At 50.7% G+C, this 27,483-nt stretch overlaps 4 gene segments (V, D, J or C); all 4 read right to left on the bottom strand.

Annotated features, from left to right (window-relative positions):
- LOC311603963 (Ig gamma-2A chain C region, A allele-like) overlaps positions 1 to 26,961 on the bottom strand; it is a 100,620-nt gene extending 73,659 nt beyond the window's left edge. Inside the window, exon 1 of the C gene segment in view lies at positions 26,883 to 26,961.
- The window catches only part of LOC311603962 (Ig gamma-1 chain C region secreted form-like), a 615,341-nt gene that overhangs the window by 51,760 nt on the left and 536,098 nt on the right, over positions 1 to 27,483 (bottom strand).
- On the bottom strand, positions 746 to 13,217 carry LOC311603397 (Ig delta chain C region membrane-bound form-like). The segment is given in 6 exons: positions 13,178 to 13,217; positions 11,378 to 11,665; positions 10,900 to 10,989; positions 8,510 to 8,833; positions 1,872 to 2,026; positions 746 to 1,640 (listed from the first exon to the last, which is right to left on the bottom strand).
- On the bottom strand, positions 13,887 to 27,340 carry LOC311603961 (immunoglobulin heavy constant mu-like). The segment is given in 7 exons: positions 27,262 to 27,340; positions 17,689 to 18,003; positions 17,241 to 17,579; positions 16,632 to 16,949; positions 16,195 to 16,527; positions 14,277 to 14,392; positions 13,887 to 14,164 (listed from the first exon to the last, which is right to left on the bottom strand).

Below are 27,483 nucleotides of genomic sequence, written 5' to 3'. Positions count from 1 at the left end.
TGGGTGAAGGAGTAAGAGAACTGGGCTGACGCCGAGATCCTTCCTGTAATCCTATGTCATCATCTGTGGCTGTAAACAATGAGTCAGGGCCTCGTTAGACTCATCCTCACTGCAAAGGATGTTGGCTGATGCCTTAGTCTGCTTGGGTGCCTACAAAAATATACCTCGAACCAAGTGCATCATAAATAAAACAAATGTAACTCTCATTATTCTGAGACTGAAGGTCTGAGACAAAGGTTTGAGCAGTTTCCCTGTCCTGTGGGACTCATTTCCATATTTATAGACAGCTCTGTTTCAGTGTATTTATGCGAAGGGCCTTCTGTGCTGTTTGACAAGGACATTAATCCCAATTATGAGGACTCTATCTTTGTGATTTCATTAACTTCTGGAGGGCCTACCTTCTGACATATTGCTGTAAAGATATTAGCATGAATTTAGGGGACACACCCACCCAACAACAGGTAACTGGAGGGTGACATCTGCCATATGTTGCCTAGTACCAGCCTCTTCTCAGAGTCCCTTTCACATCTGAATTCACTGACCCTCCCATCTCAGTTTATATAGGTATGTACTGATGATGTTTGTGATGGAAGAAATGGAAAATACAAGGATTCAGGGTGTTGTACAGGTAGTAAGAGGAGAAGCTAGAACACACGGAAGGACTTGCATATGGAATAGTCCCGGCCTTAGTCACCGTTCCACTGCTGTGAAGAGACACCATGACCATGGCAATTCCTGTAAAAGAAAGCTTTTAATTGGGGCTTGCTAACAGTTTCAGAGGCTAGCTCATTATCATCACGGTGGGGAGCATGATGGCATGTGGGTGGACATGGTGCTGGAGAGATATCTTAGAGCCCTACATCTTGATCTAGGCAGAGACAAAGAGACACTGGGATTGACATAGGCTTCCTCCAACAAAGCCACACCTCCTAATCCTTCTAACCCTATCAAAGAGTTCCACTCCATGGTGACTAAGCATTCAACTATGTGAGCCTATGGGGGACATTCTTATTCAAAGGACCACAGTCCCCATTCCTGCCACCTAAGACCTTAGTGTGAGTTTGTGTGCATGTGTGTAGATATGCACACGCATGGATGCACATCTGCCTGCATTATCATGCATGTATGTACCTTGTGTTTGAAGGACTGTGATGTGAACACAGGCATGCATGCTATGTGTGCTTCTTTGTATGTGTGAAGTCAGCTGCGTGTTTTGGGTGGGAGGAAAGTGCCTTAGTTCACTGAACAGTTTTCTTCAGTGTGACCTTGACATCCCTCTTGAGTGGCCTTTTCACTGTTTGCCTCAGATCTCAGGTGCTTTGACCTGAGTTTATCTAGACATTGGAAACAAAAGAGCAGGAGGCAGGGGGAGTGAACCACAGCATACTTATGGGAGGATGAGGGTTTGAAGGGAGGCAGGGGTAGGGGTGAGGAGGGCTAGTGCAGCATGATGCCTGTTTTGCCAGTAGCCGAGGAAGCCAGTCATTTTGTCTCCAGAAGGCTGGGAGGAGAGAAGCGGGTGTTGGGAGGAGGGTCTGGAGTTTCTCTCTGCATAGAAGACATCCTCTTTGCGGGCTTCATGTTGAAGGTAAGCACTTTTCTTTGTAGTTGCGGGATGTTGCTGTCCTGGTCTACTTCACCTGCCAGAGAGCCCTGGGGTCATATTGAGGCTGTACTCTGAGAAACGGGTAGGGCTCAGGAGCCAGAATAGGGCCCAGAAGCTGGACAGTGACCATGGCCTCCTGATAACCAGTACATCCCCCAGCCCTATCCCAGCCACCCTAGAAATGCTGCCGAGTCTCAGGATGCCCCTGGGCGGGCATCTTATATCTGCCCAGGGAGGGTTCCGAAGGCGGCGAGAGGAGGCCTACCTTGATGAAGGTGACGAAGCCACTGTAGACTAATGTGAGCAGGAAGAGAGCCACGAAGGTGCACAGTGTGGGCCACACGCTAGTCTCCTTAGCTAGGTCCGTGTTGTTGCTTTGCTCATCCCTGATGCAGGAGTCTAGGATGGCGTTGACCATTCCTGGGGAGGAACTAGTGCTCATGAGAAGGTCTCCATCACACAGCTGGACCATTGCTTATTATCCTGCTCTCCTGTCCACTGAACCAGAAGGTACAGCTTTTCCCTCCAGCAGCAACGTTTTGCTCATATACTCTCCCTCACTAGCACTTACCACTTCCCTTCACTAGTGCTTACTAACTGCTTTGCCCCACCGAGCCCCACCCTCTTCACCTGCTGAGTCCTGGAGTCTCACACATAGATTGGTCTGCATGGGATTGGCAGAACCTGAACCCAAACCTGATAGGAATCTACCTGGATGGTGCAGGAGAAAGGTTGCTACTTAAGAAGACCTAGAAACAGTCCTTAGACCAGGCAGGCTATCCAGCAGAGGCCTTCATGGGAAGATGCGGCATGAAAAAGGCAGAGAAGGAGGAGTAACATTCTAGGAAAAAAAATAGTGTGCATGAGGCGCACATTGGAAAAGAGCATTACCCCAGGGGTCAGAAGGGGCCTCCGAGCCTTGGCAGGTGGAGGGAGAGACCAGAAAGTATCCTACATGGTAACCTAAACTTAAGGGTAACAGGAGGGGCCAGAAGACGTTAAGGATGGTTATTCCATGACTAAATGTGCGTATGAAAAATCCCAGCTGGAGACTGAAGTGTAGTCCGAGGCCAGAGAGAGTGTGGCTGATGTACAGACCTAGGAAAATACATTTCCACAAAAGTGCATCTCAGCTCATGGCACGGAAGTCCAAGGCAGCTGGGAAGACCTAAGGAAGCCTCTATGGGTCACAGTGCTGCCTGGGTCACAAGTGCCATTTGAAATTATATGCTCAGGCAGTCACTGTGAAGTCTGTGGGCGGGCTTACCTAAAGCCACTTCACCACATGAAAGCAGTGAGGATGGAAGTCATGTGAGCATTTTAGACCATCGGATGTTAGCATCGTAAGAATCTCCTGTCAGTGTCCTTTACCCATAGCTTCCAGCTTCAGTTACTTACGGCTGGAGAACATGACATGGAGGGGAAAAAAAAACACTTGGCAGTTTACAACAGTTTGTGACTTTAGTTCCAGGGGATTTGTCACCCTCACACCCATATATATTACACACACACACACACACACACACACACACACACACACACACACACACTATTGTAGTTATTGAACAAATGTAAGCTTTATGACCAGTCCTGGTTGACATTTTATAATTTGGAGTATATTTCAAACAAGAGATCCTCTGGTTTTAAGTCACACAGTTTGAAGCTGTGCGGTGTGCTCTTGCTTTGCCTAGAATGTGCACCTCCCCCCTGCAGGCTTCAGGCTGCCCACCTTCCTGTCTGTTTCCCAGTCACCTCAGCCACAGGTTGACGGCTGAAGTAGAGAGGGCTTGGGACACTCATGGTCCCAGGCATCCACAGGAGGCCTTGGGGACAGGTGCCACAGAGACGAGAGAGGTCTGTGCTTGTTCATTTCATTTATTTGGTAACTTACAGACGTGCTTCTCCACAGTGTACTGAGAATGTGGAAAAACAACTTTCTTTGCCACATGTAGAATGAGGCAACTGAATACGGAAGCAAATGAATTATCCAGTTAGTGGACATGGTGGCCATTCAGCACAGAAAGGTCTCACGAAGGGCAGTACGATCAGGCCTCCTGGGAAGGCAGTCTGATTCAGGCAGGGAGGGGGTCCTGGATCATAGGAAAAGTACAAGTAAGTGATGAGTAGTGGCAGGTTGTTAGGAAAGAGGGTTCTCCAGAGGAGAAGCAGCTTTGAGAAGAGCTGCCAGTCAGGATACTTGGCTTCCACTCACACCCTCAAAGGTCTAGGGCTTCTTACAGCAAGGGAAACTATGGATGCTTTTCCAACATTTCATATACCTCAGGTCAAATTCCATGTACTGTTTTTGTCTTGGTTAGCAATCATTTTGTATCTTGTAATTGTTGGTTACATGCTAACATTGTACACACATGAATTGTAGGGTCTGGGATGAAACACAGAGGCATATCCTCCCCTTGAGCATGCAGGAAGGTCTGTTCTCTGGAACTGGGACCTGAGCTGAGTTCTGGCTCTTGGTGCTTTGGGATAGGGTCGGTCCCTTACACTCAGCAGGTCTTGGAGCTGGTGATGATAGGCTCTGCTCCCTGGTGCTGCTTGCTTAGCAGCGTCCTGTGTGGGAGGTTAGGTGAATGGTGATTAGCTCAGAACTTGGGGCTCATCTGTGTTCTCATCATCCCTTTTGCCAGTTAAGGTGTTTATTAAAAATTTGGCTGATTTCTTGATGTCCTCTTGATCCATCTACAGATGGCTCACTGCTCTACCTATCTGTGCTTAGGACAGACTAAAGCAGCCATCTCCTCTCATCTTGGAATTTAGTCTACCTCAGCTTTGCTGATTCCTCGGATCTCTAATAGTTTTAAATCACATTGTGATGTTAAAAGTTTACTTGGCTTTTTTTGGGGGGGGGGGCTCATAGCCTGAGTGTCTAATCAAATGTTCTTCCACGTCTATGCAGAAACAGGATGTTTAAGCAGTTGTCTTGGCAGGAGAGTGATGGGTGGATATCAGGGGTAGAACTGGCTTCATAGAGGCAAGCGGGGATTTTGTGGAGCGCTAAGAGGTGCTAGCGGGCACAGTGAGAACGTTGTGGTGCTCAGGAGGTGGGGTGGTGGAGAAGTGCTGTGCATCTATCTCATGACACGTGAAGCATGGAGTAGGAGGTGACCAAAGGGCAGAACAAACAGGAGAGGGGACCGGCAGGTGTGCAACGGCCTTTTCTAATGAGGACGACTACAGAGCATGTTCAGGATTCCCAAGCGTGTTGTGTGAGCATGGGGAAGACGGTACTGATGCTGCTCTGACTCTATGTCTGAAGAGCGACCTGTAAAACCTCAGAGAGGTCCTGAGGGTCAAGAAAAAGTTTAGTATCCTTTGGGGGAAGCAATGCCACAGGTAAGCAGAAAAGGCTGATCTGGGGCCAGTATAGAACGGTTAGTAATGTCCTATACTTGTACGGTGTAGTAATGAGGCTGCTACACCAGGAGAATAGTTCCAGCCTTCCCCCACCTGGCAGGAGGTAGGCCCATGAGAAGCAGTGGAGCTGTAGCTTCTTTCCTTGGTCAGTGTCATGCACCAGAGACAGGCATAGCCTATTTCTTACTGCTGCGGCCCTGAGGATCTTGAGGCATATACAATAGACCAGGCACTCAAAGCCCAGAGCCAAGGCTAGCAGGCTGGCAGGCTGGCAGCGTGGCTGGAACTGGCATGGCATCATGTGGTTGCTGCAGTCCCACCTTGATCTTTGATTTTTGTGTCCCTGGGGTTGTGGACATACTTGGCACTGCCAGGTTCTAAGTGGGGAAGAGTGGCTGATTTGGACCTGGCTCTCAAGGGCACACTTGAGGATAGGACTTAAGTAAAATTGATATTCTGGGGACATACATCTTGACTGGATAAGAGGATGCCTGAAGATGCCCCCACAGACTGTTCCATTCGCACCACACTCATACTTAGGGGCTCGCAGGTGGAGCCTGTCTGGCACCTTCCAACCTCAGTTTATGTCAGTCTTACAGCCCTTGGTCATGGTTCCGTAGGCTCTCCAGTAGATTGCAGAAAGAAATAAGGTGGAGGACTCCCTGCCTCCAGGTCTACAGGATCAAAGAAGCATCTTTTGTGGTATGGGATGGTATGCTTCCTGTTGTAGTGGCTGTTGTCTATTCCATGCTAGGGGTGATAGGAACTCTTGCCTCCATGTCTGCGTTGTCTGAGAGTGGAGCACTTTTGAAGGAACACTTGCCTGACCATCTTCTTTTACATGGTATGATGTAGCATACCTTTTTGAATTGGGTCTGTGGTTTCACTTGAATGGATGCCTGGCTAGAGAACATATTGTAATTCCTGAAAATAGTACACCAGAGATGGCATGGCATGGCATGGCAAACCAACCATGGTGCATTTTTGTTTCGCATGGCCCTTGCAGTGTGTGGTAATATGTATGATTAAGGCTAAGCTGCCTGCCTAGAAAATCTTGCCTGTGTAAAGGAAGAATGCAATGGAAAAGACACATGGATGTTGCCTTCCACATTGGTCTCTGAATCTGAAGGAAAAACAGAAAAATAAAAAAGAAAGAATATGATGAAGACACTGGCTTGCTGTCTCTTAGAGCTGGCAGTAGATAAAGGAAAGACACTTCAGATTAGATTTGTACTAAGGATCCTTTCCTGAGATCTGAAAACTTGGAACCCATGAAGAAAATAAGAAAACGAAGAGAGAAAAGCTTGCCAGGTTCTCTCATAGCCTGGCAACATGGGACATGGAAGAGGATAGAAGCTGCACCAGGAAGTGGAAAAACCCAGACACAGAACTCTTTGTCCTTCCTTGAGACAAAGGCTGCGTTTATCTGAGGTCACACAGGAAACCACTCCATCCATATCTAGCTCTCTCCAAAGGGAGTGTTTGAGTTCAAAGGAAGTAGCCACGCAGCAAGGGAAGGAGAATACCACCTAGACTTGTGCTAAACAGGCTTTCTTGGCACACAAACAGAGACAAACAAACAGACAGACAAACAAACAAAAGCTTGCACATGTCAGGGACACTCAGTTATTATTGGCTGGGGTCCCCATGAACATAGATATGACTAAAAGACAATTTAAAGTCATTACTGAAGAATTCAAACACACAGGAAGTGGTGTTTTGTGCCCAATCCATTGCAGTGGGTAGGAATGTGTTTGCTGGAGAGTTAAGAAGGGGGCTGACTCAGCAGGGACTAACTTGGGACCCATTAGAGGCTTTAGTTGTTTTGCTCAGTTCCTTTTATGGGATGTGATCTTTAAGAGGTAGGTACAACTTGAATGATTTAGAAAAAGGTGTAAGGTAGTGTTTGTGAGGTGTTAAAACATTTGAGAGGATATTAAAAAAAAGGGTGGGGGAGCTGACAGTGGGGGTAGAATAAGTCACTCAAAAAATGTGGCAAGATTTGTGTTAACCCAAACTTTGTAGAGAAAAAACCAACAGAAAACCAAATTCTGTTTGAAGGCTAGAAAATAATGAAAGGTTCTGGCATTAAAAAAAAGTTTTTTCTGATCCTCTCCATGCTACACAAACAGGGCAGGTCTGTTTTTGATTATGACACCAACTCATGGGTGCATGATGGGCACATACATAAGCCTACCTGTCCCATAATTGTCAGGCCGACTTCATAAAGGCCCATGCCTCACAGTGACGGATGTAAATGTGCCCTACCTACACGGATGCTTCCACAGGCCTTTCCCAAGCAGTTCTACATAAACAAGCAGTGGGAAAAAAAAGCCACGGTTAAAGGTTTCACACAACCCAGTGTTATATATAGGCCCCCATGGAGAAGTGGCAGTAAAGGGGGCAGTCGTCTCACAGACGCTGAAAGGAAGAACATGGCGGAGAACACCAGGGCCACTGATACTCACACCTGACTTACAACTCTATAGTGGCTGCGTTAATAGAATGAAACAGTGAGTCACTGAGAGGAGCCACCGAGTTTAAAAGAGAAACGCACTGTGTGTAGGTGGAAAAAAGACACTCTGAAAATTCCACGTAGGTTGAATGAAGCCCCCACTGCCAGAGATGGGCTACATCTGAATGAATTATTGGCCAGGGAGGCCCCTGAGAAGCCACAAACTACAAGAGTTGTCATTATTGATGTTGCTTTCATGGCGGAACTAGATGGTAAATTCCAGCTGCTAAAGGCTTCAGAAACTTTGGCTGTATGTAAGCCATAGAGAAAGAAAAACAGGCTAGGACTGAGGTGGAAGCCGAATTCCTGCTGGCTGTTTTTTTTTTTTTTTTTTTTTTTGCAGGTCTGGGAGATGTTCTAGAGGTTGTTGCCAACAGCCTTTCTTGAATATAGACTCTGACGCTACACTAATCAACCTGCTATGTAAGATGGGCCTGCTGGTGCAATAGTGGTATGCCAGTTATCGATGCAACCCACGCTTTCCCTATTGGATTTAAGTTCTGCTCTGCAGTAAGGATAAACTGTGTCTGGGGAGGTCTTAGGCTCTAGTAGAGAAGCAACTACTATTGTTGTTAAATGGATGCCTTGGACTTGTCAAACTGGATGGCAAACGTTTGCATTTATGTCCACAGAACACTACTGGCTTTAACCTCATTATGGAGGGAAGCTTCATTTCACAGTGAGCAGTAGTGATCTTTTGGTGAGATTCATACTTGCTCAAGGTGATCATATAATAAGTGACTGTTTCTGTGGAACTGTGGCTCAAGGAAAAAAAAAAACATCTACAGCACTCTCTCCAGAGTTAAGTAAACACTTTGGAGGGAATGACTGACGGAATGTAAGAGCTGTAGGAAAGGTGAAGCTTTATGTAGTTCTGTCTTCTGAGCTGAAACTGATCTGCACAGTGTTCCTCTTCTCTAGACAGTACAGACCCCTCCTCCACAAGCAAGAATATTTCTCTATCACAGGCACCCAGTGCTGTATTTGTTTGCCGTTCTTCCCCGGCTGTGACTTACCACCAATATTTAGGCTCTTGCTGGCATTAAGCTTGGTCTGCGAGGCCTCATGTTCCACCATACATGTGTAAGTGTCAAGGGAAGGGCTCGAGGTGACTGGTATTCTCAGGACACTCCAGGTCTGGAATGTGTTGTCTCCAGGCTTGGAGGTGGGGCGTGCAGTGACGAAGTAGGAAGAGTTCATTTTATTTTGGACTCCTAGCCACATTAGGCGGATATTTTGGGGGTGGAATCCGGATACCTCACATATAAGCCATAATGATGTGTCATGATGGAGGAGTGTGGTCAGGAAGTTCACAGAAATGTTGCTGGGTGCTCTGGCATCTGTAATGAGAAATGGCAAGAGGCTTATTATCTTGTCATGCTTGGACTGGAGGTATCTAGGGACTTTTGAGAGGACAGAGGGCACCCCCTTTCTAATCTGACTACAATGATGACCTGAGCACTGTTTAGGGAAGGTGAATATCATGAGTAGGTAGAGCATTGGACAGCTGTGGGGTGGGATAGGTTTCATCTAGAGCACAAGGATGCCCCTGCTTTGGGCCCAAGGGCTTGTTAAGTAAAAGCTTACACTGGAGATATTGCTTCTATTGGTCCCTTTCTAGCACCTAGGAATGCACAGTGCCCACCCCCCAACAGACCCAGGCTTTGTTACTGTGTGTCTTCTTGCCAGTATGTGATAAAGCAGGCCAGGTTTCTTTGGTGCCCCATCTATGGCTTCCATTCTGTATTCTGAAGGCCAAATCCTAAGCTTTCTGACTTCTAACCTGTCTTCTGCTATGTTTCTTGGGCTTCAGCAGGTGTGTGTGTGTGTGTGTGTGTGTGTGTGTGTGTGTGTGTGTGTGTGTGTATGTTGGGAGGCATTGACAGTGAATCAGTAAGTGAGGGTGAAGCAGGGGATGAGCTGACACATGCTCAGTCTGGGACTGTCCTGGAGGTGTGAAGACTTCTCTGGTGTGTTCCATGGAACACTCAGATCCTCTCTTGGCCTGAAAGGAGAGAGAATCTGCTTTCTTGTTTTGGGAGTGGCACTGACCCTTCTTTCCATTAATATGCCTTCCTTATGCTCTTTGTGGGCGCTTTTTGGTACTTATTCTGGCAGAGACCCAGTCAGCCCTCTTGGAAGGTCTTAGAGGCCACAGGTTTCTTAGTGTTTAGGGACGTTCTTCTAAAACTCACAGCTAATAAGCTGGTGAGCTACAGATCTGCACTAGTCCCAGGGTTAGCTACAGTACAAGAGTCTCTTCCCTCCTTCTACATTTTTCTTCTTGTCTCTTCTTTCAATTTATTTACTTACTTAGTTTTGGAGACATAATTTTTCTAAATCTGGCTTGCTTCACTTAATGTAATGTCTTCTGAGTTTATTATCACAGCAAATGACAGTGACTAGAGTTATTCTTTCTTCAGTAGAAAGTCTCATGGTATTTCTTTCATCCACCCACTGATGGGCCCTTGGGTTGATTACATTTCTCGGCTACCAAGAGGCACTGCACAGTGAACAGGGGAGTTCAGATGCCTGCTAGCTTCCTGTCTTCCTTCTGTTGGGGAGCTATGGGGCTTGCTGCTGTACCTGACTCCCCCCAGGGTGAAGGAGCTCATCAGCCATTCTTACAGGTGCCAGATGATAGCTCATTTTGGTTTTAACTTGCATTTCTCTGATGACTACAGATGTGGAACATTTTTGATAGCTGATCTTTTTTAGATATTTTATCATTTTAAAATTGGAAGTATGATTTGCAGTTATTTCTGTAAATCCGCATCTTGTCTTTTTACTCTGTTATATAGGACCTGTGCTTGTTCTCAGTGCACTACAGGCGTAGTAGCTACACAGGAACTCAGGCTTGGGAGAATTATAAACCTTCAATTTCTCCAAACAGAATTTCTAGTTAAGACTTTTTTCTTAAGGTGGCTGATGGGTAAGGGTGAAGTAATACAGTGAGACAGTATAATTAAGAGGAGGTGAGGGCAACATGTGGGGAAAGATAGTCCTGAGTCTAGGTGAGATGGTCCTCCATCACTCTAATGAGATTTTTATGTATCTCAGAGTTCTGTTGTCTGTCTGGTCATATGTCTGAAGAATCCTTGGTGAACTCACAGTTTGACTCAGATACACAGAGCTCAGGTCCTGTGAGCCAGATAGGTCCTTGTTTAACATTAACTGATTCATAGCTCAAAAAAGAATGATGGCTTTACAGGGTTAGGTGGTGGCATCTGTTGGTACCCGGATGGGGCCTGGCTTGCAATAGGTACGTAAGTCATTTTACTAGGAAGGTAGAATCTTTCTACCTAGGATGTACATAGACAGCTCAGAGAAAGAGTCATGGAGGGTCTCCTAGAGGAGAAGGTGTAAGGTTGAATAGATGAGTTGAGGTGAGGCACACTGGACTTACCTACTCTGTCCCTTTCGGTGGTTTCTGTGAAGTCATACATTGGTTGGAGAGTTGGGGTGGTTTTCTGGGAGGACTGAGAATTCCATGAGTCTGGAATCAAAGTAGTGATGGACAAAAGGTGAGGGTGACAGAGCAGAGTATACGAGGAGCCCAGGACAATGGAAAGCCATGAAAGGGAAGACTGCAGGATGGAAGTGTGCTGGCGTAGAAGGCACCACGCTCAGCTGTTTCCTTTGCCTGCCCAGCTGCCTCACTGTACACTGGGTACAGAGTCCTCAAGGCATGGACGTAAATGTTGAACCGATGAAGCAGTTGAGAAGAGGAAAGGGAGCGGATGGAGGAGTAAGGAAGGGGAGGGGCTGGGGGAGGAGCTCTGTGAGCAAAGGTAAGGGTTTTGCTTTAGTCAGTCTTTGGTGTCAGGTAAGTGTGGGTGTGGGGAGCCCCCCAAGATACTTCAGCATGGTCCAGGGATACTCACCAGGCTTGTGGAAAATCTTTTTAATTTTATTTTTGGTTTCCCTTTTTACAGTGCAAGAGTGGGTGAGGTTCAGTTCTGAGGCCCTCACAGAGAGCATTTTCACCATCACATATTTGTCTTCTATCTGTTGCCAGGGGGAGGTCCCTTTAGCCTCATTCTGTGGTTCAGAATTCCAGGCGATATTCAATGGCTGTACACTAATTACCAAACAGGCCAGGTGTGCCAATTTGTTTTTCTCTGGGGCTTTGCACTCGGAGAGTATGAACACGTCAGGATCCTTGTCAGGAGCTGCAAGACAGAGAGTGAAGCTTTGAGGAAATGGGGATCGGGACAAGGTGAGGAGGCCTGGACGGTATCACTCTTTTTGCCAGATTTATAAAAAGGACTCATCGTCCCAGGCAGGCAGGGAAGAAGGACTTTGAAGTCCAATGTCCAGTCTCAGGAGCTCCCATCTCTTTGTAACCATCATATTTTTCTGACCCCTTCCCCTAAGGCTTCTTGGAAAGAGACCCAGGCTCCCACTCTTCTAAACACCACTGGTCCCCTCCTTCATGAATAGAATTCTTCTTTGACTCTGACAGGAGCACTGAGCCTTCTACATCCTCACACCCTCTCGACCAGTTTGGAGCACCTGAGCAGACCCTGGCCCCTTTCCCAAGCTATGCTTTAGTTCTCTCTGGGCTATTCTTCATTCTTAGGTTCTGAGATGTTAGCTATTTTCAGTGTCCCACTCAACAGTACTCCAGAGATGAGAGAAGGATACAAGGGTAGACACGAGTTGAACTTTGCCCCTCACAGATTTGCTTGCTGACGTTCTAAGTACATCCCACTGTGGGGATGTCAGGGCCCACCACCCAGTTTCAGACTCTCTCTAGCTGCTGCCACCTCAGTGCCTACCTCCTACACCAGCATCAGTGTTAGGTTTTTATTTTGGGGGGGGGGGTGCTGGTGCAAAGTGCCACACATGGCAGCTTGAGACACGGAACTCTCTTCTTTCCCAGTTCTAGAGGCCAGGAGTCTGGGCTAGAGCAAGCTGGTGTCCTCTGTGCCACAGGGAGAATCTGGCACAGACTTCTAGCTCTGAGGCCATAGCAGGTGGAATCTAGTTGAGATGAGCTTATGCTGGATTGGATGTCAAACCCAGTAGGATTGGGTTCTTGAAACATGGCAGTAGGTATACACAGACATATGCATGGGGAAAAATCTGTGAAGGTGAAACAGTGACTGGGGTATTGGTTCCAGGAGACAAGAGTGGGTCAAATGCCATGGCCTCAGAGCTAGAAGTCTGTGCCAGATTCTCCCTGTGGCACAGAGGACACCAGCTTGCTCTAGCCCAGACTCCTGGCCTCTAGAACTGGGAAAGAAGAGAGTTCCGTGTCTCAAGCTGCCATATGTGGCACTTTGCACTAGCAGCGAAGGAAGCTAACACTGATGCTGTTGTGGGAGGTAGGATGCTGAAGTCACAATGGCTAAAGTGCATCTGGAATTGGGTGATGGCCCCTGATATCTTCCAATAGGCTCTTGCTGTTCCCTGCACCCTGCAGTTACCCACTGGAATCCCAACTCAGAAAGAGGCAATCACCAAGGTGATACCCTAGATGCCTAATATTTGAAGACACTCTTTAGGACCTTGGCATCTACACAGTCCCCCGGCCCCCCGGCCCGACAACCTGCTGTTCCCTCTCATGCCCTGCCCCCAGTCCTCCTCTCAATGTAGCCAGCTAGGCCAGACTTCCCATGTCTATGGACTTCTCTAGCTGTCTATGCTGTGAGCAAGGGAGTGCTCTACACTGCCCTCACCTTGTATTTGCTGGGCTTCACTCTCTGAGCTGAAGCCCATAACCCACGTCCCTCTCCTATCTATTCTTGCTCTGTGAGCAGGTCTTTATCTGTCATCGAATGACTGCAGTCTTTGTCCTGTCTTCCTATCTTTCCAGCAGTTGACATAGACAGAGAGTTTGAATCCCCGAGTTATTGACTAACCCTTAGGGTCTGGCATATTGCAAGAGGGGTACAAACATCCTAGAGATTTCAGATACCAACCCCCCCAAGGCACTCTCCACATACCACAAAGGTTTGGCTTAGGACCCAAAGTATAGCACTAGCTGGAAGCAACACAAACCCAAGATGGTGGGCTGGGGTACGTGGGGTACAGAGGAGAGAGCCAAGGCTGGAAGCTGGTTTCCAGATTCTGAAGGCTATTGGGAGATCAGGCCTGGAATTTTCTCTGTCCTGCTTCTTTTCTCCCATCAGGGTGGAAAAGCCAGAGTGCTGGCTGACTGTGTTGTGTTGTGAGCTCTCTCTCTCTCTCTCTCTCTCTCTCTCTCTCTCTCTCTCTCTCTCTCTCTCCCTCCTCCTTCCTTTACCATCCCTCCTTTCCTTGTTTCTCCCTTAAGCTCAATCAGACTGCTCCATCACCAGTTTCCAAATTCTCTTCAGATCACCCTTGGGATGTCAACACTGCAGGAAAGGTTTGAAAACAAACAAATAAAATTCCTTCACAAGACAGTGGGTTCACACCATAAAAGTATTTATTTCCAAGCGACATTTGTATACAGCACAATTATCTGTGGTCCAGACACTGCTTCAGGTTGCACAACTTGACAAAGTCTCTGACCAATCTAGAAAGAAGCCCACTCCAGAGCTCAGAGCTGGAGGGTGACACAGGAGAGCTGTAGGAATAGGTTTACTAGTCATACAGGCAGATCCACCCCAGGCCCAGAGGTACTATCCCCATGGGAAGATCTCTTGGTCTCTGATGTCCTTCCATGCTGTGAGTCACTTCACCTGCAGGTGACAGAGACAGTGTGAATTGCTGTCCACTTTTAGAGAGTAGAGGTAGAGACAGTGAGGATCAGTGACCCCTTGCCCTGTGCCCTCAGGCCCACAACCACACTACCTTGAACAGGGTGACGGTGGTGCTGTAGAAGAGGCTCAGGAGAAAGAGGACGATGAAGGTGGAGGCGGTGGTCCATAGGTTCTCAAAGCCTTCCTCCTCAGCATTCACCTCCCCCTCTGTGAAGGGACACACAGAGGGAGGGTCAAGCTAATCTTGGGGCAACTGAGCATCTGCCTGAGGGTTGGGAGTGTCCTTGTGGTTCTGGAGAGTCTTAGCCAGTACTGACTGGTCCCCTTAACAGCTCAAGCTAGACAGAGGCAAGGCACAGGCCAAACTGGAGGAAGCATCAACTTGGGGCCTTATCCTAGGAGCCCCGGGGCAGCAGAGCAAGCAAGACAGGTGCAACACATGGACACGTGATGAAGGCAGAATCAGGAGCCCTGGCATGATGGTATTGGGGTGTTTTGGACTGTCTCTGAGCAGGTGGCACCATCAGGGCCATTTAGACTGAGAATTTAGAGTAGGGTTTGGGAATAAGAGCAGGGGGCACCCGAGGCTGCCCCTCCCTACTTCCTGAAGGATTTTGGCATCTCATGTCGCTCTCTGAACAGAGTTTCTGTGTGTGGCTTGTCTTACCCCTACCAGCAATGTTGGGTATGGGTATCAAGAAATAGACAGGCAGATGCCAAAGGGAGCTGTGGAACCAGGGCATTATTGGGATCTTTAGTCCCTGTAAAGATGAGCCCTTGGGGATTTCTAATGCCCAGATGCCACATGGATAAGAATATAAAGAATTTCCAGGAGGTAGGCCCAAGAAGGCAGTGTTAGTGGGTAGTGAGTCCTTACAGGGTCTCCTTGGGAGGGAGTCAGAATCTTCTGGACAACTGCATTATGCCTTCTGCTCTCTGGACTGGGGACCAGGATCGGTGTGATTGGACAGGCACTCTCACATTGATCTCCTGAGGTGTTCTATTAATGGAGGCACAGCCAAGGGCAGCTTTCCTTCATGGATTGTTAGGACAGGTGTTAGGTATTAGGACATGGTGTTAGGACAGGAAGGCACCCTTTGTTCCTGGTGCTATCTCTCCTAAGCATAGCTTTCTGAGGAGCACCAGTGACCCAATGTAGTGTGGGCTGTCTGGGCCCTGAGCCCTAGAGATTATGACTCTGGTCAGAGTCCAGGTGTATCTATGTGCAATGCCTATCCACATGTTAGTGTGCACATGTCAGGATGTTTTTTGTATGTCTGTATGTGTATGCATGTCTTTGTGCTTATGTGATTCAGTCGTCTATATTTGCCTATATTCTGTTTCTGTGTATACATCACCATGTGTGTTGGTATCTTTGTCTGTGTGTCTATGCCTGTTTGTCTCTGAGGGTGTTTATATGTGTCCATGCATGCACGTGTGCACGAACTCACAGGCATACATGTGTTCCTGAGTATGAGGGTGGTTCTGTGTGTACCTTGGTCTGTGTATCCATAAATATACATTTTGTGCATGTGTCTACACATATGCTCCTATATCTGTGTATAAATACATGTCTGTCTGTGTGTGTGCCTGTCCCCGTGTCTGAATGCTGCCTGCAACAGGGTAGCCAAGCTTCCAGCCATAAATTCAGAAATAGCTGGAGAAATGGTATGCGTACACTCTGTCTGTTGTAAGCCTTTTTGAGAGAACTGGCAAGGTAGAGGAAGGGCCAAGGTGAAGGTAAGTCTGCCAGGCACGTGCAGGGTGAGCATAATATGGCTGTGGCCCTAGCAGGCAAGAGCACTGTATAATCAAAACCAGCGACTTTTGAATGGATTTTTTTTATTTCTAATTTTTATAAAATGCAACATCGCATTCTGACATGGTTAGTCTGCATACACAGAGCAACTGGAGCCGCAGAGCCTGCCTGGTTGAGGGCTAGCGTGGTCAGTAGCAGGTGCCACCAGTATCAGACATGATTAGGGATACATTGTACAGTGTGGGTTTACCAGTGGACTTGTCCACGGTCCTCTCCGTCACCATGTGTGGCAGGGCCTCATGGCCTACAACACAGGTGTAGGTCTCTCCGGAGTTCCACTCTTCCTCTGTCACAGTCAGGATGCTGTATGCGAAGTAGCGGTTTGGGGTCTGGGGCTCTGGCACCGGGGCACTGGTCACATACTTGTCGGAGGGCAAAGGTTGCCCCCTCTGAAGCCACTGGACAAAGATGTCTGCAGGAGAGAAGCCCTTCACCAGGCAGGTGACTGTGGCTGACTCCCTCAGAATCAGTTGCTCACGGGCTGGTGGCAGCAGGTAGACGGCAGGTGGATTCTTGTCTGCCTCTGTAAGCAGAGAAAGTGGTGAGGCTAGGGGGAAGGGACCTGTCCTCCTCATGGGGCGGAGGAAGAGCCCTAGAACTAGAGGGGAAGAGAGAGGGCACATCTACCTCTGGGTTTTGAGATGGTCTTCTTCTGTGGTGAAGGCAGGTCCCTGTGGGTCACAGTGCACACGAACTCCTTCCTGTTATCCCAGTCCTCCACACAAACACTGGCCACACCCATGGCGCTGAAGGTGCCATTGGGGTGGCTTTCAGTGACTTTAGTGTTGGTTTCAAGTGGCTCGCCACTTTGGGAAGCCCAGGAGATACTCAGGGTGTCATAGTTTGCCAGGTTTGTGACTAGGCAGGTCAGCTTCGCAGACTTAGTGAGGAAGATGTCAGCAAAGGAGGGGGGGATGGGGAAGGTTAGGATGTCTGTGGATGGACCTGCAGTCAAGAGAACACGGTGTCAAGCTGTGGAGTCAGAGAAAACTGTCCTTCCCTACCCCCCCCCCTCCATCCCCACAATTTACTAAGCTTCTGAGATCCTGCTTAAAAGAAAATGCTGATCCACCAACAGACTCTGACCCCTGCTGCCCTGCTTCCCTGCCCCTGGCCACTCTGGGAAGCCAAGGCTCAAGGAATAAATGGCCATGTCAGGGTGGCATTGGCCGTACTTGTAGGAAGGTTGCCCTAATCTGGGAGGGCTAGGCATTGGGCTTAGCATAGGCCACTCACTGGCGGCACATGTGGAGGACACGTTCTTCCAGAAGATGAGACCTCTGTGATCCACACGGCAGGTGTACACACTCAGATTCAGCCAGTCGCTTTCACTGATGGTCAGTGTGCTTATGACCTTGTAGGTCCTGGGTTTGGACCCGTCGTCTTCGACAGTCACTGGGTCTGTGATGAAGCCAGAATTGACGAGCTTCCCATCCTGTAGCCAGGACACCGTGATCTGTTTGGGACTGAAGTTTGTGACCTCACAGATGAGTTTGGACTTGCGTGGTGCAGGGCCAGAGAAGGCATCCCGTGGTGGAGCGAACACACTCACGTTGGGGTTCATCTCTGTGACAACTGGGGTGAAAGGACAAGGTGTGAGCTCAGCTTGGCCTAAGCCCCAGCCCACTGCTCCCTCTGGGCCACGCATGGGCCTCTGCCCCCACTGGAAGGGGTTGCTTCTTACCTGGCACGGGCACGTGCAGGTCTTTGTTCTTGCTGCCGTGGTGGACTTTGCACACCAGGTATTCATCTGAACCTTCGAGGACATCCTTGGGAGACAGGAGCACCTGCGAGGTGGCTATGTACTTGCCCCCTGTCCTTAGTGTGGGGAAGGTTCTGACACCCTGGATGACTTTAGAGTTGTTCTTGAAGTTCCAGGAGAAGGAAATGGAGCTGGGCAGGAAGTCCCGGGCCAGACATCCCATGGTCACCAAATTCTCATCAGACAGGGGGCTCTCACAGGAGACGAGGGGGAAGACAGTTGGGGATGATTGGCTCTCTGAGGGCCAGAGAGGGATAAAAGAGAAATGGAGGAGTAAGAATCTGGCTCCTTGCCTCCTGCCAGTCAGGAGCTCTCTCTACACTCTCTTGCCTCGGTGGCTGCTGCTCTTAAGGCAGACAGGCCTAGATAAGGCGGTAGGCAAGCATGGCCGACAGGGTGAAGCTGCTGCTGGGCTATGGACCCGCCTTCTAGCCACAAGGACATTACAGGGGAAGCTTTCAGCTAGGGACAGACGCCTGCTAGGGTAGGAAGATCTGGCCCTTCAGCCACCTCCAGGGGCACAGACACCAGATATCAGGGGCAGCCCTAGATCCTGGCTTCTCATGGAGGTGTGGCCTGAGACAACCGTTCTCATTCCAAAGGAGTAAGAGCCTGTTGGGAGGTAGAGGCGGTGGGGGAAGAGGCTCAGGCCTCATACTATTCATGTGAGCATACAAAGTTTGCGTCTACACACAAGACAAGGCATGTAGGGTAGGAGAAAGGTGAGGTGTGATGGGGGAACTCTTATGGAATCATCTTGAAACGCCACCTTAACACAAGGTCTGCCCAGAACAAGAACTTGGCCTAGGTGGTCCCTGGTCCGGTGAAATTCATTCACTGCAGCTCTGCTCAGTGCATCTCAGATCTGCCCATCTCAGCCTAGTTAAATTGCTCCAGGTTCAGCGCATCACAGTTCAGCCTAGCTCATCCCATTCTAGCTTAGCTTAACTAATCTGAGCCCAGATCAGTCCATCTTAGTTTACTTTAGCCCAGCTCAGCCCACACCACTTCATACCACTGTAGTCTAGCCCAGCCTAGCCTAGTTAAGCTGATCCAGGCCTGGGTAAACCTAGCTCAGCCCAGGCCAGCTCAGCATAGCCAGGACAGCTCAGCTATGCCACCTCAGCATAGGCCAGCTCAACTCATCCAAGTTCAAGTAGTCCAGCTGAGCACAGTTCAGTCCAGCACATCTATACTCTGCTAATCCCAATTTATCACAGCCCAGTTAGTCCAGCTCAGGACAGCTCCTCTAAAACCAACTCATCCAAGCCCAGCGCAGGGCAGGCCAGTCCAGCCAAGTCCAGCCTAGCTTATCAACCATCTTAACCTAGCTCACTCAGCACAGTTCATCCTAGCTCATCCCAGGCCAGCTCATCCCAGGCCAGATCAGCTCAGCCCAGCTCAGATCAGATCAGCTCAGCTCACCCCAGGCCAGTTCAGCTCACCCCAGCCCAGCTCAGCTCACCCTAGACCAGCTCAGCTCACCCCAGCTTAGCTCACTCCAGTCCAGCTCAGCTCAGGTCACCCCAGCTCAGCTCAGCTCACCCCAGCTTAGCTCAGCTCACCCCAGCTCAGCACAGCTCACCCTAGCCCAGCTCAGCTCACCCCAGCCCAGCTCAGCACAGCTCGCCCCAGCTTAGCTAGGCTCAGCTCTCCCCAGCTCAGCTCAGCTCACCCCAGCCCAGCTTAGCTCAGCTCAGCTCAGCTCACCCCAGCTCAGCTCAGCTCACCCCAGCTCAGCTCAGCTCACCCCAGCTCAGCTCAGCTCACCCCAGCCCAGCTCAGCTCACTCCAGCCCAGCTCAGCTCACTCCAGCCCAGCTTAGCTCAGCTCAGCTCAGCTCACCCCAGCTCAGCTCAGCTCACTCCAGCCCAGCTCAGCTCACCGCAGCCCAGCTCAGTTCACCGCAGCCCAGCCAGCTCACCCCAGCCCAGCTCAGCTCACCCCAGCCCAGCTCAGCTCACCCCAGCCCAGCACAGCTCACCCCAGCCCAGCTCAGCTCACCCCAGCCCAGCTCAGCTCACCCCAGCTCAGCTCAGCTCACCCCAGCCCAGCTCAGCTCACCCCAGCCCAGCACAGCTCACCCCAGGCCTGCTCAGCTCACCCCAGCCCAGCTCAGCTCACCCCAGCCCAGCTTAGCTCAGCTCACCCCAGCTCAGCTCAGCTCACCCCAGCCCAGCTCAGCTCACCCCAGCCCAGCTCAGCTCACCCCAGCCCAGCTCAGCTCACCCCAGCCCAGCTCAGCTCACCCCAGACCAGCTCAGCTCACCCCAGCCCAGCTCAGCTCACCTCAGCCCAGCTCAGCTCACCCCAGCCCAGCTCAGCTCACCCCAGCCCAGCTCAGCTCACCCCAGCCCAGCTCAGCTCACCCCAGCCCAGCTCAGCTCACCCCAGACCAGCTCAGCTCACCCCAGCCCAGCTCAGCTCACCTCAGCCCAGCTCAGCTCACCCCAGACCAGCTCAGCTCACCCCAGCTCAGCTCAGCTCACCCCAGCCCAGCTCAGCTCACCCCAGCTCAGCTCACCCCAGCCCAGCTCAGCTCACCCCAGCCCAGCTCAGCTCACCCCAGCTCAGCTCAGCTCACCCCAGCCCAGCTCAGCTCACCTCAGCCCAGCTCAGCTCACCCCAGACCAGCTCAGCTCACCCCAGCTCAGCTCACCCCAGCCCAGCTCAGCTCACCCCAGCTTAGCTCACTCCAGTCCAGCCCAGCTCAGTTCACCCCAGCCCAGCTCAGCTCACCCCAGCCCAGCTCAGCTCACTCCAGCTCAGCTCAGCTCACCCCAGCCCAGCTCAGCTCACCCCAGCCCAGCTCAGCTCACCCCAGCCCAGCTCAGCTCACCCCAGCTCAGCTCAGCTCACCCCAGCCCAGCTCAGTTCACCCCAGCCCAGCTCAGCTCACCCCAGCCCAGCTCAGCTCACCCCAGCCCAGCTCAGCTCACCCCAGCCCAGCTCAGCTCACCCCAGCCCAGCTCAGCTCACCTCACCCCAGCTCAGCTCAGCTCACCCCAGCTCAGCTCAGCTCACTCCAGCTCAGCTCAGCTCACTCCAGCTCAGCTCAGCTCACCCCAGCCCAGCTCAGCTCACCCCAGCCCAGCTCAGCTCACCCCAGCCCAGCTCAGCTCACCTCAGCTCAGCTCACCTCACCCCAGCTCAGCTCAGCTCACCCCAGCCCAGCTCAGCTCACCCCAGCTCAGCTCAGCTCACCCCAGCTCAGCTCAGCTCACTCCAGCCCAGCTCAGCTCACTCCAGCTCAGCTCACCCCAGCCCAGCTCAGCTCACCCCAGGCCAGCTCAGCTCACTCCAGCCCAGCTCAGCTCACCCCAGCCCAGCTCAGCTCATCCAGCTTAGCTCAGCTCACTCCAGCTCAGCTCAGCTCACCCCAGCCCAGCTCAGCTCACCCCAGCTCAGCTCAGCTCACCCCAGCCCAGCTCAGCTCACCCCAGCCCAGCTCAGCTCACCTCAGCTCAGCTCAGCTCACCCCAGCCCAGCTCAGCTCACCTCAGCTCAGCTCAGCTCACCTCAGCTCAGCTCAGCTCACCCCAGCTCAGCTCAGCTCACCCCAGCCCAGCTCAGCTCAGCTCACCCCAGCCCAGCTCAGCTCACCCCAGCCCAGCTCAGCTCATCCAGCTTAGCTCAGCTCACCCCAGCCCAGCTCAGCTCACCCCAGCCCAGCTCAGCTCACCCCAGCCCAGCTCAGCTCACCCCAGCCCAGCTCAGCTCACCCTAGCCCAGCTCAGCTCACCTCAGCTCAGCTCAGCTCACCTCAGCTCAGCTCAGCTCACCCTAGCCCAGCTCAGCTCACCCCAGCTCAGCTCAGCTCACTCCAGCTCAGCTCAGCTCACCTCAGCTCAGCTCAGCTCACCCTAGCCCAGCTCAGCTCACCTCAGCCCAGCTCAGCTCACCCTAGCCCAGCTCAGCTCACCTCAGCTCAGCTCAGCTCACCCTAGCCCAGCTCAGCTCACCTCAGCTCAGCTCAGCTCACCTCAGCTCAGCTCAGCTCACCCTAGCCCAGCTCAGCTCACCTCAGCCCAGCTCAGCTCACCCCAGCCCAGCTCAGCTCACCCCAGCCCAGCTCAGCTCACCCCAGCCCAGCTCAGCTCACCCTAGCCCAGCTCAGTTCACCTCAGCTCAGCTCAGCTCACTCCAGCCCAGCTCAGCTCACCCCAGCCCAGCTCAGCTCACCCCAGCCCAGCTCAGCTCACCCCAGCCCAGCTCAGCTCACCCCAGCCCAGCTTAGCTCACCCCAGCCCAGCTCAGCTCACCCCAGCTCAGCTCAGCTCACTCCAGCCCAGCTCAGCTCACCCCAGCCCAGCTCAGCTCACCCTAGCCCAGCTCAGCTCACTCCAGCTCAGCTCAGCTCACTCCAGCCCAGCTCAGCTCACCCCAGCCCAGCTCAGCTCACCCCAGCCCAGCTCAGCTCACCCTAGCCCAGCTCAGCTCACCCCAGCCCAGCTCAGCTCACCCCAGCCCAGCTCAGCTCACCCCAGCTCAGCTCAGCTCACCCCAGCCCAGCTTAGCTCACCTCAGCTCAGCTCAGCTCACCCCAGCCCAGCTCAGCTCATCCCAGCCCAGCTCAGCTCATCCCAGCCCAGCTCAGCTCACCCCAGCCCAGCTCAGCTCACCCCAGCCCAGCTCAGCTCACCCCAGCCCAGCTCAGCTCATCCCAGCCCAGCTCAGCTCACCCCTGCCCAGCTCAGCTCACCCCAGCCCAGCTTAGCTCACCCCAGCCCAGCTCAGCTCACCCAGCTTAGCTCAGCTCACTCCAGCCCAGCTCAGCTCACCCCAGCCCAGCTCAGCTCACCCAGCTTAGCTCAGCTCACTCCAGCCCAGCTCAGCTCACCCCAGCCCAGCTCAGCTCACCCCAGCCCAACTCAGCTCACCCCAGCCCAGCTCAGCTCACCCCAGCCCAGCTCAGCTCACCCCAGCCCAGCTCAGCTCACCCCAGCCCAGCTCAGCTCACCCCAGCTCAGCTCAGCTCACCCCAGCTCAGCTCAGCTCACCCCAGCTCAGCTCAGCTCACCCCAGCCCAGCTCAGCTCACCCCAGCCCAGCTCAGCTCACCCCAGCCCAGCTCAGCTCACTCCAGCCCAGCTCAGCTCACCCCAGCCCAGCTCAGCTCACTCCAGCCCAGCTCAGCTCAGCTCACCCCAGCCCAGCTCAGCTCAGCTCACCCCAGCCCAGCTCAGCTCACCCCAGCCCAGCTCAGCTCACCCCAGCTCAGCTCAGCTCACCCCAGCCCAGCTCAGCTCACCCCAGCCCAGCTCAGCTCACTCCAGCTCAGCTCAGCTCACCCCAGCCCAGCTCAGCTCACCCCAGGCCTGCTCAGCTCACCCCAGCCCAGCTCAGCTCACCCCAGCTCAGCTCAGCTCACCCCAGCTCAGCTCAGCTCACCCCAGCCCAGCTCAGCTCACCCCAGGCCTGCTCAGCTCACCCCAGCCCAGCTCAGCTCACCCCAGCTCAGCTCAGCTCACCCCAGTTTAGCTCAGCTCACCCCAGCTTAGCTCAGCTCACCCCAGCTCAGCTCAGCGCACCCCAATTTAGCTGTCCATAGGTCAGTCTAGCTCAAAGCAGTTGTAGCTCAATGCAGTTCATCCCAGCTTGGTTCATTTTAACTAAGCCAGCCTCGCGTAGTTTAGGCAGTGCAGCTCATCCTTGCTCAGCCTAGTCCACCTCATTTCAGCTCACCGAGCCTAGCTTTCCTTATCCCAGAGTAAATGCCCCAGCTTAGGACATCTTAGAAGAGTTTAGAGAGGCTGAATCTTTCCCAGCTCTGGTTATCTGTCTCAGCCCAGCTCTAGTTTAATTTGCACAGCCAGTTGTGTTAGCCTGGCCTTTCCAGTCTGGCCCTTTGCTGTGCCTGGAGAGTTAGTCCCGCCAAGCTGTTTGCCTCAGCTGCTGTTATCCTTTGGTCAGTTCTGTCTAGTTGTGGCCTTTCTTCTGAGCATCCACACCCTAGTCCCTATCCTTTCACACTGACCTTGGCGTCCGAGCACCGTCCTGCCCCTCTGTACCAGTCTTTAACAACCAGCCAGTACATTTCCCGGCAACTTCAAATTCATTAGACCATCTTGAGTTGCAGATCAAAACAATGCAGTAGTATTTTCTATAAAAACTAAAAACATCTCTTCCACCATAATCCCAGTATTGCCTCCTTAGCCTGGGTCCCTCCTTTCCCAGTCTAAATTAGCCTCCACTTTCAGATCCTTCTAGATTAAAAGCACACTATTAGCAAACACCAGGGTATTCATTTTATCTATATTTGCTGCTTAAGGAGAGGCTGTCTTAATGCAAAATTCAAAGCCAAATGTATAACCGAGGCAGAGACAGTGCAGGCACTGCAACTAGTATGCTTAGCTGAAATAATCCAAGACATAGTATACACTTTCTTTAAGATTTACTTAAAGCAACATGGGCCCCCTAACCAGTGGTTGACAAGCAGCCCTTCTCTTTTTACAAATTTTTAAAGAAAAGTTACATGTGAGTAACCTAGGCACTCAAAAGATGCACAAACGCCTTTCTCCTTCTAAAGCAGTGACTGCATTCTAAGTTCCTCTCAAGCAGAAACAATCATCAAAGCTATCAAAGCAGCAACCACAGCTGAGGCTGTCTCTGGCTTACCGTTTGTGGTGCCTGGCTTTGGGGAGCTCCAGGGTCTTTGTGTGGAATTATTCCTTCAAGGCCATCAAGACTGGCTGGTCCATGAGCAGCCAGGTGGATGCGTGGCAGAAGCCACAACTGTACGCTCCCGGGTCTGGGTGGTCCTGGGAGACCCAAAGTCCAGGTCTGCCCAGCAGCAGCCCGGACTCAGACCTTTGGCCAGTTCTCCAACAAGAAGCAGGGCCAGAGGGAGTCATACAGAGCATGCCCCTGCAAACTGGCTTAGAAGCCCCTCTTTTGCACTGTCTCATTAAGCGTCCTCTCAACCACAAACTAGCATGTTCAATTGAAATAATTCTAGATAATAGCATTCATTAAAAAAAATTATCCAAAACCGAATACTTAGAGAGTGGTCTTGAAAAAGATGTATATGCCATCTTTACCAGAATATCAAAGCCTTTCTTAATCATAAAGGTAGTAAGGAACCAGCTTTAAAAAAAATCATGAACAAAGTCACTGTAAATGCTTTGGGTATCAGGAAGAAAAAACAACTGAGATTGATGATCAGATGGGAGAATAATAAAGTAATTTCAAAACATTTTCTAAACACATTAGAAATTAAATATATTAAAGGAAAATATATATATATTAAAGCCCTTCAGGTTCTTACATAATCTAACTTTGAAAATAAGTGCATTTTAGAAGTTGATAGACTTGAGTTTGGGGAAACTAGAACCTTCTTAAGCTAAAATTAAAAGATTGAACTCACTAAGTTAAAAGAGGACTTTTCCAGTTTCGGCCGAACCCTGATCTTATTTTAGAAATGCAAATTCTCCAGGTGTTGTTTTGCTCGGCCTGGACTTTCAGTTCTGTAGGGCTGGGCAGAGCATTTCAAAACCACTTCTTTAAACCACAGCTAGAAATTTACCTAGGGGTTTTATTTTTCCTTCCCAAAATAGCCTTGCCACATGACCTGCTTCCTGCCAGGTGCGGCCGGTGTCCTGGCCCCTATCAGCCATCTTGACTTCACCTCAACACTGCTTAATTCATTTAAAAATATTTTAAACTTAAATCATTATAGTCAAAAGTCAGCTCTGAATAGGTTGTGAAAGAACCTCATTCCCACTCCTTGCTTAAATTTTCAGGAATATTAATTCTAGACAAACACGACTTCAAATTGTGACAATAATTTCATACTTGGACATTTTAAAAAATGAATACTTAAAAAATCTCTTACATTTTAAATCACAGTATTCTAATTAGTTTTCTCAGGAAGCACCTTAAGGATAAAAATACCACTTTATAATATTCCATAAGCACACTTCTGTATTTCTTTGAAAAGCTGGACTTTTGCAGGCCCCCCGAGACGCCTCTGCATTGAAGCTACCTTTTTGAGATGAGTCTACTATCTCTAAGACCATGGCAAGCCGCCTTCCTTGCTTGAGTCACTCACTCAGACAGTCCTCCTCTCAAGAAATAAAGTTTTAAACAATCTAGTAAAGAACAGTCCTCACAAATCTAAAGAAAACTTCCCACTCTATTCTCTGTGCCCGTGCGTTTCTGGCACAGAGGTAATCCTGAAGTGTATTTCTCAGTCAACACTGTGTCTCCATAAACTGAATGTCTCTAACCCCAGCCCAAACAATCCCTCCATCCATGGGATCTTTTTAGCATCCCTCTCAAATGAGGCTTTCAAATAACCTGCTCTACCGTGCAGGGCCTCCACCAACACCATCAAAGAGGTCCTTCCTTCCCTAATAGCTTTTCAAAAGGGTAGAAATATCCCCAAGGCTCTGAGATCGCTAGGCAGTTTAGTCCACAGCCTCTCTCCATCAGCCACCTATGTCCCCTCAGGGACAAATCTCCAGGACTAGTCTGTGAAGCTCAGAAAACTCCATAGGCAAAGGTTTAAAAACAGAAGCCCAGAGAGGGCCATTCTTACCTGAGGAGACGGTGACTGAGGTCCCTTGACCCCAGACATCCATAGCGTAATAATCACAGTGCTGCAATGTCCGAACATACCCCATAAAAAAAACACCCCAGAGTCTGACTAGAATCACCCCTGTGCAGTTCAGGTACCAGCCTGACTCCTGGCATCACGTAAGAACCAGCCATTCAAACCACTGTTCCACACTCCGTTCCGTGCCTGGGCAGAGAGGCCCCTGGACTCCTATCAGTCTTCAAGGTGACCCATATTCCAGCCTCACCTCTCGGAAACCAGGCAGCCACTGGCACTGGAATTGTCACTGTAAACTGACCTCCCTGAATTCATGCAAGAGTCTGATAAATCCTGGCTGGGAGTCTGCCTCAGACTTCAAGCCTCAGTTCTGGCAGACCCACCGTCACATATCAGCCCTGACATCACCACAGACCAGCAGGCAGAGATCCCTGACCTAGACCCCTGTGTCTCAACTTGGGGACAAAGGGGTTGAATCTTGGTTCCCATTTGCAGGGAGCCTTAGTTCTGAATCCTCAAAAGTCCCCTCAAATGCACTTAGAATAGAAGAAAATAGGACTCACCTGAAGAGACAGTGACCAGGGTCCCCTGACCCCAGTAAGCAAAGCCACAATGTGACAACCATGATAAAATTCCGGACAATAAATGTCCCTTGGCCAGAGCCCCAGGACCATCTCAGATGGATCCCAGTGAGGGACAAAGAGGGCAGGAACGAGTGGATCCCAGCGGCAAGGATGTCCAGGAGGACTACAAATTCCTGGCCGTAAAGTCTGGGAGCTGAGGGTGTCTGTCTGTGTCAGCCAGGGCCCCTGAAGACCTCTTCCTGACCCCCAGGTTGTCCCTAGTCCTTCATGACCCAAAATTCAGGTACACTCATTACTCCCCAAAAATGCAGTAAAATCTGTCTAAGTCGAGTAGAAGAGAGAGAGTAGAGGGACTCACCTGAGGAGACGGTGACCATGGTTCCTTGGCCCCAGTAATCAAAGTAGTCACACCATGACAGACTCTTTAAGTGAGTGTACAAAAATCCCTTCGTCTACCTACTCAGTCTAACAACCTAAAAAGCCTATCTCCTATGATTGTCAATGTCCCTCTGCCTTCATCTTATCCTTGGAGCAAAGATCCCATCCTTAAAGAAGAAACTTTTCAGGGAGATCTGGGACA

This window comes from Acomys minous, assembly GCF_964271855.1.
Source record: "Acomys minous genome assembly, chromosome: 8".
Lineage (NCBI taxonomy): Eukaryota > Metazoa > Chordata > Mammalia > Rodentia > Muridae > Acomys > Acomys minous.
This window is presented reverse-complemented; position numbering and strand designations above follow the sequence as displayed.